The 16,150-nt window shown below is 36.9% G+C and overlaps 1 non-coding gene across 1 annotated transcript; it reads left to right on the forward strand.

Annotated features, from left to right (window-relative positions):
* Nucleotides 1-4,014: 4,014 nt before the first annotated feature.
* Nucleotides 4,015-4,121, forward strand: LOC127108780 (small nucleolar RNA R71). The gene has a single exon (XR_007796293.1). It is a non-coding gene; the product is annotated as a small nucleolar RNA R71 (small nucleolar RNA).
* The last annotated feature ends 12,029 nt before the right edge of the window (nt 4,122-16,150 follow it).

Below are 16,150 nucleotides of genomic sequence, written 5' to 3' on the forward strand. Positions count from 1 at the left end.
TGGAACTCCAAATCTAGGAAAGATGTTATTCTTGAACATCTTGATGACTACTATTGTATCGTTGGTGGGTGCGGCTATAGCTTCTATCCACTTGGACACATAGTCAACGGCTACCAAAATTTACTTATTTCCCAATGAAGATGGAAAAGGTCCCATGAAATCTATATCCCAAATGTCAAATAGTTCTACTTCTTGAATGTTCTTCAAAGGCATTTCGTCACGTCTTGAGATGTTTCCAGCGTGCTGGTACCGGTCACATCGGACAATATAAGCATGAACATCACGCCATAATGTCGGCCAATAAAGACCAGCTTAAAGGATCTTAGCGTATGTCTGGGACGTGCTTGAATGTCCACCATAGGGTGAAGAATGACAATGCTCTATGATGTTTCTGACTTCTTCTTCCAGGATGCAACATCGAAATATGTTATCAGTTCCTATTTTGAAAAGGAGTGGTTCATCCCAATAGAAGTGTCTTATATCTTTAAAGAACTTCTTCTTCTGCTGATAGTTGAGGTCAGGTGGTATGATATCAGCGGCTAGATAGTTCACAAAATTAGCGTACCATGGTACTCTGCTAATTTTTGAAATCGTCCCAAGGTTGTCTCTATCAGGTTCAAGGGGAGCGGTATCTATCTTAGCTACTAGTCTGTCATAGGTGAAGTCATCATTTATAGGTAAATGATCTGGCTTTAAATGCTCTAATCTGGAAAGATGGTCAGCAACTACGTTTTCTGTTCCTTTTTTGTCTCTAATGTCTAAGTCGAATTCTTGTAGCAAAAGGATCCACCTGAGTAATCTAGGTTTTGCATCCTTTTTGCTCAGAAGGTAACGCATAGCTGCATGGTCTGTATAGACTGTAATCTTAGATCCTACAAGATAAGACCTAAATTTATCGATTGCGAAAACTACAGCTAGGAGTTCCTTCTCTGTTGTTGTATAATTTAATTGAGTGGCATCTAGGGTTCTACTAGCGTAATATATTACGTGTAGTTTCTTATCTTTTCTTTTCCCTAAAACAGCTCCTATAGCGAAATCGCTAGCATCACACATTACTTCGAAGGGTTTAGTCCAATCCGGGTTTTGTAGAATGGGTGCTGAAATTAATGCTTGTTTTAAACGGTTAAAGACTTCGATGCATTTTTCATCAAAAATGAATTCGATGTCTTTCATCAGAAGGCCGGTCAGGGGTTTTGTTATTTTAGAGAAGTCTTTTATGAAGCGTCGGTAGAAACCGGCGTGTCCAAGAAAACTACGGACTTCTCTAACTGTCTTAGGAGGGTTAAGGTTTTCTATAACTTCTATCTTTGCTTTATCGACCTGAATGCCTCTTTCAGATATTATATGTCCTAACACTATGCCTTCTCTAACTATAAAGTGGCACTTCTCCCAGTTTAACACAAGGTTAACTTCTACGCATCACTCTACGATTATCTCAAGGTTAATAAGGCAGTTTTCAAAGTCTAATCCACACACCGAGAAGTCGTCCATGAATACTTCCATAATTCCGTTGAGATAATCTGCGAAGATTGACATCATACAACATTGGAAAGTAGCTGGCGCATTACAGGGTCCAAACGGCATTCGTCTGTAAGCAAACGTTCCGTAAGGACGGGTAGATGTTGTTTTCTCTTGATCCTCGGGGTGTATGGGTATTTGGAAAAATCTAGAATATCCATCAAGATAACAAAATTAAGAGTGTCTGGCAAGACGCTCAAGCATTTGATCGATGAATGGAAGGGGGAAATGGTCTTTCTTAGTTGCCTTATTGAGCTTCCTATAATCTATGCACATACGCCATCCGCCATCTATGCGTTTAGCGACATGCTCTCCCTTCTCGTTCTGCACGACTGTGATGCCTTCCTTCTTGGGTACCACATGTACAGGACTTACCCACTTACTATCAGAAATCTGATAGATTATACCAACTTCTAGTAGTTTAAGGACTTCCTTCTTCACTACCTCGCTTATCACAAGGTTGATCCTTCTCTGATATTCTCTGGAAGGTTTTGAATCCTCCTCTAGCGAGTTCCTATGCATACACACGAATGGGCTTATACCTTTTAGATCATAGATGTTGTACCCTAAGGTAGAGGGGTATCTTCTTAAAACATTCAAGAGTCGATTCGTCTCGTCTTGGTTTAAGGTGGCACTAACTATTACTGGGCGGTTCATTTCTTCATCCAAGAACTCGTATCTTAGGTTCTTGGGTAGTTCCTTAAGTTCCTTAAGGGTCTGGAGTAAGACCCAAACATTCGTTAGTGAGAGGTTTCATTTCCTCTAGCTCGTCATCTTTTTCATTCGGGTTTGAAAATGGCTCGATCTTAGGTTCTCCTTGATCAAATTCTCTTATGCACTCATCTATGATGTCGGTCGCGTAACATGCGTCTCCTAGAATGGGTGCCATCAGGAATTTTGAAAGAATGAACTCGATCTTTTCGTCCCCTACTTCGAAGGTTAATTTCCCTCTTTTGACATCTATTATAGCTCCGGCTGTTGATAAGAATGGTCTACCTAAAAGGATAGGGATATCTTCGTCTTCTTTGATATCCATGACCACGAAGTCAGTTGGGATATAAAGTTGACCGATCCTAACTAGGATGTCTTCTAAAATGCCTACAAGATACTTAACGAACCTATCGGCTAATTGTAGGGACATCTTAGTTGGTTGCAATTATCCTAGGTTTAACCTTTTACATACAGCTAAGGGCATTAGACTCACACTAGCGCCTAAGTCTAGGAAAGCTTTGTCAATCACATGACTCCCTAAAATGCAAGGTATAGAAGAACTACCAGGGTATTTCTCCTTAGCAAGTTTATCCTCGGAAATAAAATTGAATTCCATTTGGATCGTCGAGCCTACACTTGTTGGTTAAGATGTCTTTGAGAAATTTGGCGTAGGACGGAATTTGGGTGATAGCTTCGGTGAAAGGAATTTCTACATGAAGCTTTTCTATTACTTTTATAAATTTTTGGTATTGGTTGTTAATTTTGGTTTGTTTAAGTCTTTGCGGGTATGGGATTGGTGGTTTGTACGGGGATGGTAGTTTGTAAGTTTTATCCTTGGCTTCACCTTCTTGGTTGGTTTGTTTCTCGGATTCCTCCGGTTCCTCTTCTTGGTTGGTAGGCATATTTTCTTTAGAAGTTTTGGACTCGCTCATTGTTGGGTTCTAAGGCCCTTCGTAAGCGGTCCCACTTCTTAATGAGATAGCGTTAGCTTGCCCTCGAGGGTTTGGTTGAGGTTATCCAGGAAATTGGCCTCCAGGTGTAGCTTGTGGGGCTTCGTTTTGTGCTACCTGCGAGATCTGGGTTTCAAGCATCTTGTTGTGAGTGATTATCTGATCAACCTTGGTTCCTAATTGCGTTATAAGTTTGTTTACGTGAATGTTTTGGTTTAGGAATTCTTTATTTTGCTGAGTCTGGCCCGATATAAAGCTCTCTATGATTTTCTCAAGGTTAGACTTCTGGGGCACAACTTGCATAGGTTGATTTGGTGTTTGGGCTTGATAACCTTGCGGTCTCTAAGGTGCGTGATTTTGGATAGGGTTCTGGTTTTTATAGGAGAAATTCGGATGATTCTTCCATCCAGGGTTATAAGTGTTTGAAAATGGGTTACCTTGGGCGTAATTCACTTGGTCGGTGTTCAGGTCGTTCAAAAGGTTACACTCCGCCGATTCGTGTCCTTTAGATCCACAGAGTTCGCACTCTGTGTGGACTACTGCTACGGTGTTAGTGTTTGTAGACATATGTTCGATCCTAAGGGCTAAAGCGTCCATTTTCTCCTGCATCATGTCTAGAGAGCTCACCTCATGTATTCCACCTTGGGTCTCCTTTTTCTCTATTGAGGCTCGTTCAGTTCCCCATTGGTAATGGTTTTGGGCCATATCCTCAATTAGGTCACAAGCTTCCGGATAAGATTTGTTCATCAGCGCGCCACCTGCGGCAGCGTCGATGCTCATCTTGGTGTTATAATGGAGTCCATTGTAGAAGGTATGAACGATCAGCCATTGTTCTAGGCCATGGTGTGGGCAGACTCTTAATAGCTCTTTATATCTCTCCCAAGCTTCGAAAAGCGATTCTCCTTATTTTTGAGAAAATCTAGTTATTTGGTTTCGAAGAACAGCAGTCTTACTAGGGGGAAATATCTAGCAAGGAATACTCTCCTAAGGTCTTCCCAGGTAGTTATTGAATTAGTTGGAAGTGAATCTAGCCATGAACGTGCTCTATCCCTGAGGGAGAAAGGGAATAATCTTAAACGGATCGCATCGAGTGAAGCGCCGTTAGATTTAAAGGTGTCGGCTAGTTGGATAAAAACTTTTAAATGTTGATTCGGGTTCTCGGTTGCGAGACCCGCATATTGGTTTTGTTGCACTAATTGCAACAAAGACGATTTTAGTTCGAAATTGTTAGCAGGTATAAGGGGGTTTACTATACTCGAACTAGGTTCCTCATCAGAGGGTTGGGCGAATTCCTTAAGAGGTCTCCTATCACGATTCTCGGCCATAGCTTTCTTAATTCGGATGATTAAGAGGCTTGTACGAGTATAACGTTCGGGTTCCGCTAAAGGATCTACTAAATTTCCGGTGCTACGGGTTCTTCGCATTTACCGGCTAATAATGCCTTAGTCTAGACGGTGTAACAACAGGGTATGAAATTTGACGAAGTTGGTCCCTGGCAACGGTGCCAAAAACTTGATCGTTGGGATTCGCAAGTGCACGAATAACGTCAAAGTAATATAAAAGAATATCGATCCCACAGAGACCAATCGTCAATCTATCGATTACTATCGTTCCGGTGTTTATCTAAGGCGGTATAAAAGAGATATTGGGTTTGCAAAACAACGGTAAATAATAAATGCAGGTAAAGATAGGTTGAATGTAATTCATGTCAGTTAAGTGATGTTTCGATTGTCTTAATAGAACTACTTATGAGGCAATATTTTCTACTCTTGAAAAGAATCCATTTAACAGGAACTATCGCTTTCGTGTATTCATAACCGAGTTTACCCTAAAATTAAGGCCTTTTATTGTCACTTATAAAAGGTGCGCAGAACGTTAAAGTAGTAAACCTATTTTTAAGAAATGAGACTCGTAAACTTAGTTGAAAAGTGATTTTGATTTGGAAAGTTTACCCAAGGAGTTTCCTGATTTTAAATCTATCAACACGTCCGAAAACAGTTTCAAAAATAGTTTTTCCTTAAACTGATAAAGATTCCTAGTTACTAAGCCAGGGTGCTTTCGCACTCCTCGAATAGTTAAAACTAACCAAGTTTGTTTTAGAGAACTCAAGTTAAAAATCAAAACAACCTTTTAAGTATTTCTTCAGATTTCAATATGTGAAACATTACTTTAACTGCGAGCCTTACATTCTAACCTTTAAAATATTTAGCCATACATGGTAACACAAACGAACACAACGGTGTTAATCATGATGAAAAGTTTGTTTTAGAATGTGAGGCGTAGAGAGCGAGTAAAGTGCGTAAAGTAAAGCGAGTGCGGAAAATAAATAAAGTAAACCGAGTGCGGAAAATAAATAAAGTAAAGTGAGTGCGAAAATAAATAAAGTAAAGCGATGCGGGAAATAAATAAAATAAAAGCGATGCAGGAAATAAATAAAATAAAAGCGATGCGGGAAATAAATAAATAAAGCGATGCGAGAAATAAATAAATAAAGTGATAAATAAGAACCTGCTCGAAACGGAGGCTTCGATTCTGGTACAAAAATAAACCTCCGACTCCCGAAGCTAAAGACGACAGCAACTCGAAGTGACCCAACTCAATCTCACAAAGGTACGATAACCCCCCAATGTGGCGGATTATCGTTATTACAAATGATAAATATATGCTTAGTGTTGTAAAACTAAGTTGGATGATTAGAAAACGAAATGGAATGAGCTATTTATAGAGGTTTCCAGCAGCTTGTAAAGACCATGGTGACCTCCAACTTCCCCTTAGTGGGAACGTGACTTTCAAAGGTGGCGTCCGCCATCCCTTCATGGCGCCCGCCATGTGTGTAAATGGGGTGGATCATGGGAACATGGCGGTTACCTCCTATTTGAGGGATGATGACTCATGGCTCCCCCTATAGCGGTCGCCATGTGCAACGCCATGTGTGTAATTTCACCGAAAAACCCTAATTTTAGGTCTTTTTGCTTCGTTTCTTCCAAAAGAGTTTGAAAGTGCTAAATATCTGAAAACAAGAGAAAAGAGAGCATAATACAAACAAAATGATAATAAATTCCTAATAAACATGTGAAATCCGAGTCAAAAACACAATGTAATTCAGTGTGATCAGTACTCCTAGGGAGCCCTTTTTGTGTGCATATGTATTTTGTACAAAGTGATGTTTACAAACAAATAGAATGGGGAGATGAGAAAAGAATTCATTAATTATATTTTTGTGTTTGACAAGACCTTCGGTCTTGTGCCTACGTACCAACATAAAAATGAGGGATCAAAACCTCATAGTTCGTGATACAAATTTCAAAGTGGGTGCATTGCTTTTAACAAAATTAAGTTTGAAAGGCACAAAGGCCTAAAATGGTTTGAATGAGTTAGTTATTTTTCTCTTTTTGAAAGTTTAGGTCAAGTATAGTTAAGTCCATTAACAAGTTTGATTTAAGAAAAATAAGTTTGAAAATGCATTGGCATAAGGCCAAAGTTTCTATCTTTTTGCAAAAGTGGTCAAAGTTTAGAACAAAAGTGTTTCACACAAAGAAGATTTTAAAAAATGGAGGGAGAGATTTTGAAATTGAAGAAATGGAGAGAAGATGAAGAGACTATCCTATGCACAAAATTAAAATTTTAGAGTTGAAAAGATCTGACCAGGTGGGTAGCAATCCAATAGACAAGAATGTCACTAGAAACCCAGAATTCCCTTGGACTTTAGAATCAAGCAATACACAAAGGCACAATTATATTATCTTGAAGAGCAAGGCATCAAATAAAGATGGCCTCATCCAAGCTTATCCATTCCATGATCTTCTTCAAAATAACCCATGCAACAGATGAATTCCACAAGTCACAGGTTCAAAATAACAACTTCACAATAATCATGTTGGAGATTAACTTAGAGATGTCTTCAAAGATGCACCAGACGAAGTTTCAAATTGCAAGCACTTGATTTCTCAACACGTTGACATTGGCCAAGTCCTTTAGCATAGGAAGGTTGCCTAGATTCTAAGTCCATTTGTCCAAGATCAAGCCAACATTCCACTCAAAAGTTTTTTAGGGTTTTTGTTATTATTATGTACATTAATGGTCAAAGAGCACACAAACAAGCAAAGTATACACAAATAAAATATATCACACAATATGGTCCAAATAGACAAAGTGAAAATTGCATTAACATAAACACTTAGAATGATATGAACAATGGCAAATGAAATAAAGTGCTAAAAGTAAATTGCATTAAAGTAAAGGCTTGAAATTAAAAGTTAGTAGTTAATTGGTTAGGATTTAGTATTGTTTTGATTTTGCTTTTCATTTCAAGACATTCTTTGGAGAACACTCAACCCACTTATCACAAGCATGAATCCTTGAGGCAAAACATCTTCCAAAGGAAGGAAAGAAGGCCAAGTTTCCACACAATACCATGAAAGAGGGGATACTTACAATCTCACTAACTAGAATGCTTATGCCTTTTATGTCACAAATTTAGCGCTATGCTAAGAAATCGTAATTGGACTTATGTAGAAGTCACAACTATTTGAGGTCGGACAGTAAAATTTTAGTGTTAATGCATGTTAGAGACATAGTATAATGGACTATGCTCATGAAACATACCACACACAAAAAGAATATGCAAAAGGTGTGGCCTAATCTCATCCATACTCATGTCAATTTTTCAATCAACTAGCATTAGGACTTTGAGATTTCATAGGCCAAATGGAATGAATGAATGAGGAAAGGGAATAAGATGAAGTGGGAGGGGAATGAATGAAATCACAAATTGGTCAAAGGAGGACTTTTACCAAATTAATATCATCCATTTTATTTTGGGAGATGGAATGTACATTCCATCAATCCCCTAAATCCAATGATATTAATTTGACAAAGTCAAATCAACCTTGACCAAGGCCCAACAACAAGAGTTAAACATAAACAAGTCATCACAATTGGTCAACAAATTTATTTGGCATTTATTCATATTAAAAATACTAAAATAGTGCATTTAAATTAATAATGGTTTGTTCAATTCCTAAAATCTCATCAAAACACCAAATAAATGGCCATGAGATTTATCATGGGTCAAACAAGCTCAAAGGACCTTGGAGAAAAAAATTCATAATTTTTGAACATTTAAAAATATTTTTAAACAATTAAAAACAAATGCAAAATCAATTAATTCATGAAAAATATTAATAATGATCCAAAAAATAATTTTAATTCAGAATATGAAAGAGAAAAATATTTGAAATTTTTTGGTGAAAGTCCTATATTTTTTGGATCAATATTGAATTTAATAGGAATTATTGAAAATAAAGCAAATAAAATGAAAATTAAAATATCAGAAAAAACGTGAACCACTTGATCTCCCTCATTAATTGAGGTGGCAGATCAAGTGGCCAGAAACGCGTTATCCACCATGGTCCTTAGTCAGTGCATGGCAACATTGGTAATCAAAGCGCACGCTCCAGATTAAAACAAATTACATGGATCCTGTGGCTGTGAGACATGTCAGCGCATGGCCGAAGCTGTAGCTCCGGTCTTCTTCTCCGGTGGACCTCACCGGACTGGTCCACCATCAACCATCACCAAAATTAAAAACAAGGACATGATTTTAAAGTAAAAATGGCACTGAGCTCGAATCTGGCCTCAATTCACTCTAACTCCAAGTATATATTGAGAAATACATGGAGTTGAAACTTGAGGTACATGAACTGAGTTGCTTCGATTTGGCCTCAAAGCAAGTCAATCTTCCTGCCTACATTGGTAGGACTTCAGACAACCAAAGAATCAACAGAATTGAGAAAGAATTTGAGAGAATCGAAGAGTTCAAAATTTCTAGAAAATACCTTCAATGGAGGTCTGGATTCAACTGATCTTGATCTTGCTTGTGCTTGGTCTCACTCCACTTGCTTGCAGAATAAGGATTGGATGCTTACAAGGTCGTGGATTCCTGGAGATTTGAATTTCAAAATATTGGAAATTCAACCTCAAATTCAAAAGAATTTCTCAGGTTTATCCTTTGCAAAGTGAGGGTTTGAGATGGGGGATCAAAGCTGGCATGCATGTGTGTACAATTCTGAGCAATTGGAGCTCTATTTATAGCTGAAATCATTGATATTTGCACACTTGAAATCACTTTCCAAATTTGGCAAAATGGTGGTACATGGGTGCATGGGCATGTACAGGCCCATGAGATCATTGCAATAAGTCCATAAATGAATGTAAGATAGTCTGAATTGAGCTTGGATTGCAAGGCAAGTGTGCATTTGAATTTGAAGTTTGATCCTTGCCAAGTGATGTCACCATGTTCATGCCATGTGCAGCCTATGCATTCCTTGTCCAAAATGAATGCATTTGAGCTCTTTGGAAAGGTGAGATCAAGAAGAACAACTTTCATGTTCAACACCTTTTCATTTGGAGCTTGGAACTTGGAGAAATTTGAGGTGGAAGTTTGGAAATTTTTGACATATCAAAATCTTTCTAAGTGTCAAGCCATATGTCTCAATATTCCACCTTGCTTAACTTTTTACATGAGCTTCAAATGAGAAAAGTGTCTTCATAAAAGTTGTAGATCTCTCAAATACCTTTAAAATGGTCACCAATTTCATGTCATTTGGATTTAAAATGATAGAGTGATGCGTTTTTGAAGTATGGAAAAATCACTTGATCAATGGTATAGGTCAAAAGTGACCTATAATGTAACCTCATATCACATGCTCAAAAAAGTTGAATTAGCTCCCACTCCAAACATCAAAGTTATGTATACACGTTGAATTTTATTTTGCAACTTGGAAATCTCTCATCTCATAAAAATTGAGCAAGTTATGGCCTTGGGAAGTTGACTTTCAAATTAGGGTTTAGACAAAATGACCAATAATGTTTCAACATAGAAAATGATTTTCCAAGCAAAACTAGCTATAGGTCTCAACATTAAAGTTGTTTGGAATGTCATTTAGAGTAGGTTTTCTCTTGGAATCATTTTCATATGGTGAAAATTGTAGGAGATAGGGTCTAGGGAGACCCAATTTTGATCAGATGAATTCATCTGGCCAACCACCATCAACCAACTTGCTAACTTCCAATTCTCTTGACTTTCTTGGCTCATGGTAGATCATATATGCGTAAGATGATGAATTTTGAAGTGTCCCTTGAGAAATTTGATCAATTGGTGAGATAGCTTGTTGGAGAAGTTACTCAAGATACCCAGTCAAACTAGGGTTTCCAAGGCAAATCACCCTCAAACTCTTGAAGAAAACTTGATCAATATAACATGTAGGAATCAATGGGACTCATATATGACGCTCATAACCATTATTGAATCAATTCTTGGTTGTGCTCTTTGTTAATGAGGGTCTTAAACCCTAGATGTTAACTTGATAAATCAATGGAGATCATGCCCTACCTACAAAAGAGTTAGGAAAATGAAAAGACATATTTTTGTATTTTGGTTAGTGAAATGATAAAATACAAGTATGATATAATCATAAAGTGCTTGGTGATCTCTCCTAAAACAAACCCAGTGAAAGAGAGGTAAGGAGGATGCCAAGGTATGATCCTGTAAGACCCCAATTTTGACCCTAAGATCCCTCATGCATTCTGTCATAAGCATTAGCATTGGGATCATATCTTGACATCCTCTTTACCCCTCCTTCATTGGGTTTGTTTTGGGAGAGATCACCAAGTACTTTATGATTATATCATACTTGTATTTTATCATTTCACTAACCAAAATACCAAAAATATGTCTTTGCATCTATTTAACTCTTTTGTAGGAAAGGCATGATCTCATTAGTTCATTGATCACATCTAGGGTTTGAGACCCTCATGAACAAAGAATACAACCAAGAATTGATTCAATAATGGTTATGAACATCATATATGAGTCCCAATTATCTCTACATGTTATTTTGATCAAGTTTGATTCAAGAGTTTGAGGGTGATTTGCCTTGGAAACCCTAGTTTGACTGGGTATTTTGAGTAACTTCTCCAATAAGCTATATCACCAATTGATCAAATTTCTCAAGGTACACTTCAAAATTCATCATCTTATGCATATATTATCTATCATGATCCAATAAAGACAAGAGAATTGGAAATTAGCAAGTTAGTTGATGGTGGTTGGCCAGATGAATTCATCTGATCAAAATTGGGTCTCCCTAGACCCTATCTCCTACAATTTTCACCATATAAAAATGATTCCAAAAGAAAAATTACTCTAATTGACATTTCAAACAACTTTCATGTTGAGACCTGGAGCTAGTTTCGCTTGGAAAAGCATTTTCTATGTTGAAACATTATAGGTCATTTTGTCTAAACCCTAATTTGAAAATCAACTTCCCAAGGCCATTACTTGCTCAATTTTTATGAGATGAAAGATTTCCAAGTTGCACAATCAAATTCAATGTGTCTACTTCAACTTTGATTTTTAGAGTGGTAGATAATTCAACTTTTTTGAGCATGTGATATGAGGTTACATTATAGGTCACTTTTGACCTATACCATTGATCAAGTGATTTTTCCAAATTTCAAAAATGCATAACTCTGTCATTTCAAATCCAAATGACATGACATTGGTGATGATTTTGGAGGACTTTAAGAGAGCTACAACTTTTACGAAGACACTTTTCTCATTTGAAGCTCCTATAAAAAGTTAAGCAAGGTGGAATATTGAGACATATGGCTTGACACTTAGAAAAAAATTTGATATGTCAAATTTTTCCAAACTTCCACCTCAAAATTCTACAAGTTCCATGCTCCAATTGAAAAAGTTTTCAACATCAAACTTGTTCCTTTTGATCTCACCTTTCCAAAGAGCTAAAATTCATTCATTTTGGACTTGAAATGCATAGGTTGCACATGGCTTAAACAGGCTGATATCATTTAGCATGGATCAATCTTCAAACAACAATGCACATTTACCTTGCAATCCAATCAATCTTCAAAGCATCTGAACTTCAAATTTGGACTTTCAGCTATCATTTCATGGGCCTATGCACTCCCATGCACCATTCCATCATCATTTTGCCAATTTTGGAAGGTGGAGAGAGTGTGCAAATATCACATGGATTTGGCTATAAATACAACTGCATTTGCTCAAAAATCATACACACATTGTGCCAGCTTTGAATCTCCATTGAAAACACTTCACTCTCATAGGATAACCCTGATAAATTCATTTGAATTTGAGCTTGAATCTCCATTGTTTTGGAATTCAATTCTCCAGGAGTCCATTGCTTCTAAACCTTTCCATTTCTCTCCTGTAAGCAATTGAAGTGAATCCAAGCATAATTCAGATCAAGATCCATCGTGTTCAGACCTCCATTTAAGGTAGTTTGCAGAAATTTTAAACTCTTCGATTATCTTAAATTGTTGCTCAAATCCATTGATTCTTTGGTTGTCTGAAGTCCTACCAATGTAGGCAAGAAGATTGAGTTGCTTTGAGGCCAAATCGAAGCAACTCAGATCATGTACCTCATTTTTCAATTCCACATATCTCTTAATATATTTGGAATTGGAGGAATTGGAGGTTAAATTCGAGCTCAGCGCCATTTTCTCTTTAAGATCATGTTCATGTTTCTTTTTTTGGTGATGGTTCATCTTAACCAGTCTGGTGGAGCTCACCGGGGAAGATGATCAGAGCTCTGGCTCCGGCGATGAGGTGTCTCACCTCTGAACCATAGGATTCATCATCCACGTTCTAATTTGGATCGTTCCTTGTGATTACCTCCTTTGCCACGCGGTTGACTCAGGTGTTTATGGAGCGCGTGTTTTGGATCATCACATCTACCACCTCAATTAATGAGGGAGATCTGATGGTCCACGTATTTTTGAATTTCTGATATTTTATTTTAATTGCATTTTCTTCAATAATTCATATTAAATTCAATATTGATCCAAAAAATATAGGACTTTCACCAAAAAATTCCAAATATTTTTCTCTTTCATATTCTGAATTAAAATTATTTTTTGTATCATTATTAATATTTTTCATGAATTAATTGATTTTGCATTTGTTTTTAATTGTTTAAAAATATTTTTAAATGTCCAAAAATTATGAAATTTTTTCTCCAAGGTCCTTTGACCTTGTTTGACCTATGATAAATCTCATGGCCATTTCTTTGGTGTTTTGATGAGATTTTAGGATTTGGACAAAACATATTTGAATTAAATGCACTATTTTATTATTTTTAATTGAATAAATGCAATTTTAATTGTGTTGACCATTTGTATTGACTTGTTTGAGTTTCTTATTTCTTGGTGGGCCTTGGTCAAGGTTGATTTGACTTTGCCAAGTTAATATCATTGGATTTAGGGGATTTGTGGAATGTACATTCCATCTCCCAAAATGAATGAATGATATTAATTTGGTAAAAGTCCTCCTTTGACCAATTTGTGATCTCATTCATCCCCTTCCCCTTCATCTAATTCCCCTTCTTCATTCATTCATTTCCAATTGGCCAATGACATCTCAAAATCCTAATGCTAGTTGATTGAAAGATTAACATGAGTATGGATGAGATTAGGCCACACCTTTTGCATATTTTTTGTGTGTGGTATGTTTAATGAGCATAGTTCATAATGTTATGTCTCCAACATGCATTAACACCAAAAGTCTATTGCCCAGCCCCAAATAGTTGTGACTTCTACATAAGTCCAATTACGATTGCTTAACACAACGCTAAATTTGTGACACAAAAGGCATAAGCATTCTAGTTAGTGACATTGTAAGTCTCCCCTCTTCCATGGTAGTGTGTGGAAACTTGGCCTTCTTTCCTTCCTTTGGAAGATGTTTTGGTTCAAGGATCCATGCTTGTGGCAAGTGGGTTGAGTGTTCTCCAAAGAATGTCTTGAAATCAAAAGAAAAACAAAACTAACTACTAACTTACTAACTATTAACTTTTAACTTCAAGTCTTTACTTTAATGCAATTTACTTTTAGCATTCTATTATCATTTTCCATTATACATATCATTCTAATTGTTTATGTTAATGTAATTTTCACTTTGTCCATTTGAACCATATTGTGTGATATATTTTGCTTGTATATACTTTGCTTGTTTGTGTGGTCCTTGACCATTTAATGTACATAATAAAAAACAAGAACCCTAAAAAACTTTTTGAGCGGACTGTTGGCTTGATCTGTGGACCAATTGGACTTAGAACTTAGGCAACATTCCTTTGCTAATGGACTTTGCCAATGCCAATTTGTGAAGAACCAAGTGCTTGCAATTTTAGTTCATCTGATACATCATTCAAGATCTCTCCAGTTCATCTGCAACATTGATCATTGTTAAGCTATTATGTTAAATCTGTGACTTGTAGAATTTATCTGCTACATGGGCTATTTTGGAGAAGATCATGGGAGTGGATAAGCTTGGATGAGGCCATCTTTATTTGATGCCTTGATCTTCAAGATATTAATTATGCATTTGTGTGTTGCTTGATTCTAAAAGTCCAAGGGAATTATGGGTTTCTGTTGACATACTTGTCTATTGGATTGCTACCCATTTGGTCAGATCTTTTCAACTTTAAACTTTTAAATTTTGTGCATAGGATAGCCTCTTCATCTTCTCCCCATTTCATTAATTTCAAAATCTCTCCCTCCATTTTCAAAACCTTCTTTGAGTGAACTACTTTTGTTATAAACTTTGACCACTTTCAAAAAGATGGAAACTTTGGCCTTATGCCATTGCATTTTCAAACTTCATTTTCTTTAATCAAACTTGTAAATAAACTTAACTATACTTGACTTAAACTTTCAAAAATACAAAAAGAACTAACTCGTTCAAACCATTTTTAGGCCTTTGTGCCTTTCAAAACTTAAAATTTTGGTAAAACCAACACACTCATTTTGAAATTTATAGCACGAACTACGAGGTTTTGATCCCTCATTTTTATGTTGGTATGTAGGCACAAGACCGAAGGTCTTGTCAAACACAAAAATATAATTAATGAATTCTTTCCTCATCCCCCCATTCTATTTGTTTGTAAACATCACTTTATACAAAAATACATATGCACACAAAAAGGGCTCCCTAGGAGTACCTAGGACACTTTGGGTGCTAACACCTTCCCTCTAAGTAACCAACCCCCTTACATGTGATCTCTGACTTTTATTAGTTTTTATTTGAAAACTTCTTACTATTTGGGTTTTGTTCGTACTTTTCCCTTTTCCCTTGGAAACAATAAAAGTGCGGTGGCGACTCTTGTTAATTGATCTCTAGCTTGTCAATAGCTTGATGATCATGAATTTACCGCTACAGAAATTAAGTGGCGACTCTGCTGGGGACTAGTATCCAGCGGGTTTAGCCTACTTTTTGTGTGAATATATTTGTATATATGTGATGTTTGTATATATGTATGTGTGATATAATATACTTGTTGTGCTTGGTGATCTCTGAGTGGTGAGATAATTTCTAACCCGATCTTGAGTGCAATTAAGATAGGAGGATGGTATAGTCATGTTCGACTTGTGTGGAGTAGTCCTTAACAAGTTGGCTTGAGATCCATCCGCTCAGTGGAGACTCCTTTTGATTTGGAAATGTCACACAAGTATTTGTGGTTAGGCACTACTATTTCTAATTGGGTCTGAGAAGCTGGGGACTTTAGAACACCTAACCCATCTTGGCCTATTTAGGACGTAGTGCGGAAACTGTTCAAGTCTAGACTTGATAACAGTTGTTACGCGATACTACACTCAGATGAGTTTCTCTTGAGAATATTATGGGTCGATGAGTCAGTCATCTTAACCTGTAATATCCGATAGATGGAATTAAGACTCTGGGAACTTTTTAGAACATGATCTATAGGTTTTTATTCTTAGTTCACTCCTTTGGGATGGTTCTTACCCAGACTCCATGCTCGTGACTTGCAACAAACCCTTGATTCTTGGTTGATCAAATCAAGTCTTGTCAATATCAATGGAACTTGGGTGTTGTTAAGGTGTAAACCATAATCCACCAAAATGGATGATTGATCTTG

The sequence above is a fragment of the Lathyrus oleraceus genome, chromosome 7 (assembly GCF_024323335.1).
Source record: "Lathyrus oleraceus cultivar Zhongwan6 chromosome 7, CAAS_Psat_ZW6_1.0, whole genome shotgun sequence".
Taxonomy (NCBI): domain Eukaryota; kingdom Viridiplantae; phylum Streptophyta; class Magnoliopsida; order Fabales; family Fabaceae; genus Lathyrus; species Lathyrus oleraceus.